Here is a 3,190-nt window from a genome sequence, read left to right on the forward strand (position 1 = left end):
AGGGCCTAAAGGACTAAAATCCTGGTCTAAGCGGCTAAACCAAGCTGTCCCTAACCATGTGCTTGTGGCGTGCAGGTGTCAAGTGAAAACTTGAGACTGAGCGGTTAAAGTCAAGGTCCAAAGCAAAAAGAAGAGTGTGCTTAAGAACTCTGGACACCTCTAATTGGGGACTTTAGCAAAGCTGAGTCACAATCTGAAAAGGTTCACCCAGTTATGTGTCTGTGACATTTATGTATCTGGTAGTAATACTGGAAAACAAAGTGCTTAGGGCCACGGCCAAGACTCATAAAGAAGCTGTGTTCAAGAATCATCACACTGAACTAAGAGAATCAATAACACTATCTGAATTCTGAGTTCCTATAGATGCCATTCACTCTGAGCTTCAATGGATAAAGTGAGATGCCAAAACTGTTCAGAAGCAAAAAGCTACTAGTCCCGCTCATCTAATTAGGATCTGAGCTTCAATCAAAAACTCTGAGATATTATTGCTTCTCAACCTATTAGTCTTCTATTTTATTTGTCTAGTTGCTTGAGGACAAGCAACAGTTTAAGTTTGGTGTTGTGATGAGCGGATATTTTATACGCTTTTTGGGGATAATTTCATATAGTTTTGAGTATGTTTTAGTTAGTTTTTAGTCTATTTCTATTAGTTTTTAGGAAAAATTCATATTTCTGGACTTTACTATGAGTTGTGTGTTTTTCTGTAATTTCAGGTATTTTTCTGGCTGAAATTGAAGGAGCTGAGCAAAAATCTGATTCAGGCTGAAAAAGGACTGGTGATGTTGTTGGATTCTGACCTCCCTGCACTCAAAGTGGATTTTCTGGAGCTACAGAACTCGAAATGGCATGCTTCCAATTGCGTTGGAAAGTAGACATCCAGGGCTTTCCAGAAATATATAATAGTCCATACTTTGCACAAGAATAGACGACGTAAACTGGCGTTCAACACCAGTCCTCTGCCCAATTCTGGCGTCCAGCGCCAGAAAAGGATCAAGAACTGGAGTTGAACGCCCAAACTGGCATAAAAACTGGCGTTCAACTCCACAAATGGCCTCTGCACGTGAATTGCTTAAGTCTCAGCCCCAGCACACACCAAGTGGGCCCCAGCACACACCAAGTGGGCCCCAGAAGTGGATCTCTGCATCATCCATCATAGTTTATCCAATTTTTGTAAACCTAGGCTACTAGTTTAGTATTTAAACAACTTTTAGAGACTTATTTTGTACTTCATGACATTTTTAGATCTAAACTTTGTATTCTCTGACGGCATGAGTCTCTAAACCCCATTGTTGGGGGTGAGGAGCTCTGCTGTGTCTCGATGAATTAATGCAAGTATTTCTGTTTTCCATTCAAACACGCTTGTTCCTATCTAAGATGTTCATTCGCGTTTAACTGTGATGGAGGTGATGATCTGTGACACTCATTACCTCCCTCAAATCATGAACGTGTGCCTGACAACCACCTCCGTTCTATATACGATTGAATGAGTATCTCTTAGATTCCATAATCTGAATCTCCGTGGTATAAGCTAGAACTGATGGCGGCATTCATGAGAATCCGGAAAGTCTAAACCTTGTCTGTGGTATTCCGAGTAGGATTCAAGGATTGAATGACTGTGACGAGCTTAAAACTCCTGAAGGCTGGGCGTTAGTGACAGACGCAAAAGGATAGTAAATCCTATTCCAACCGGATCGAGAACCAACCGGTGATTAGCCGTGCTGTGACAGAGCGCGTGAGCGTAGTTTTCACTGGAAGGATGGAAGGTAGCCATTGACAACGGTGATCCACCAACACACAGCTTGTCATAGGAGGACGTGCGTGCGTGAACAAGAAGACAGAGGAAAGCAGAGATTCAGAAGACAAAGCATCTCCAAAACTCCAACATATTCTCCATTACTGCACAACAAGTAACCTTTAATTTATGCTCTCTTGGTTATTCACAATTCAACTGATAAACATAATTGACTTCCTGACTAAGATTTACAAGATAACCATAGATTGCTTCAAACCAACAATCTCCGTGGGATTCGACCCTTACTCACGTAAGGTATTACTTGGACGACCCAGTGCACTTGCTGGTTAGTGGTACGCGTTGTGAAAAGTGTGATTCACAATTCGTGCACCAATGAGCCTGGGTTTTGAATCCTGCTTTGTGAGTAGATATTTAAGAGCAGCATGGTCAGTATACACAATCACTTTTGATCCTACTAAGTATGATCTGAACTTGTCAATGGCGTAAACCACTGCAAGTAGTTCTTTTTCTGTGGTTGTGTAATTTTTCTAGGCATCATTTAGAACGCGACTGGCATAATAAATGACATGCAGAAGCTTGTCATGCCTCTGTCCCAATACTGCACCAATGGCATGATCACTGACATCACACATTAGCTCAAACGGTAATGTCCAGTCTGGTGCAGAAATGACTGGTGCTGTGACCAGCTTAGCTTTCAGCGTTTCAAACGCCTGCAGGCACTTTGTGTCAAACACAAATGGCGTGTCAGCAGCTAGCAGATTGCTTAGAGGTTTTGCGATTTTTGAAAAATCCTTTATAAACCTCCTATAGAATCCTGCATGCCCCAGAAAGCTTCTGATTGCCTTAACATTGGCAGGTGGTGGTAATTTTTCAATTACCTCTATTTTTGCTTGATCCACCTCTATTCCCTTGTTTGAGATTTTATGCCCAAGAACAATTCCTTCAGTCACCATGAAGTGACACTTTTCCCAGTTTAAAACTAGGTTGGTCTCTTGGCATCTTTTCAGAACAAGTTTCAGGTGATCAAGACAGGAGCTGAATGAGTCTCCATATACTGAGAAGTCATCCATGAAGACTTCCAGAAAATTTTCCACCATGTCAGAGAAAATAGAGAGCATGCATCTCTAGAAGGTTGTAGGCGCATTACATAGCCCAAATGGCATCCTTCTATAAGCAAACACTCCAGATGGACATGTGAATGCTGTTTTCTCTTGATCCTGGGGATCCACTGCAATCTGGTTGTAGCCTGAGTAGCCATCCAGAAAGCAGTAATAATCATGACCTGCTAGTCTTTCTAGCATCTGGTCTATGAATGGTAAAGGAAAATGATCCTTTCTGGTGGCTGTATTGAGCCTTCTGTAGTCAATACACATGCGCCACCCTGTAACTGTTCCTGTAGGAACCAGTTCATTTTTTTCATTATGAATCACTGTCATG

Source organism: Arachis hypogaea, chromosome 19, assembly GCF_003086295.3.
Source record: "Arachis hypogaea cultivar Tifrunner chromosome 19, arahy.Tifrunner.gnm2.J5K5, whole genome shotgun sequence".
NCBI lineage: Eukaryota > Viridiplantae > Streptophyta > Magnoliopsida > Fabales > Fabaceae > Arachis > Arachis hypogaea.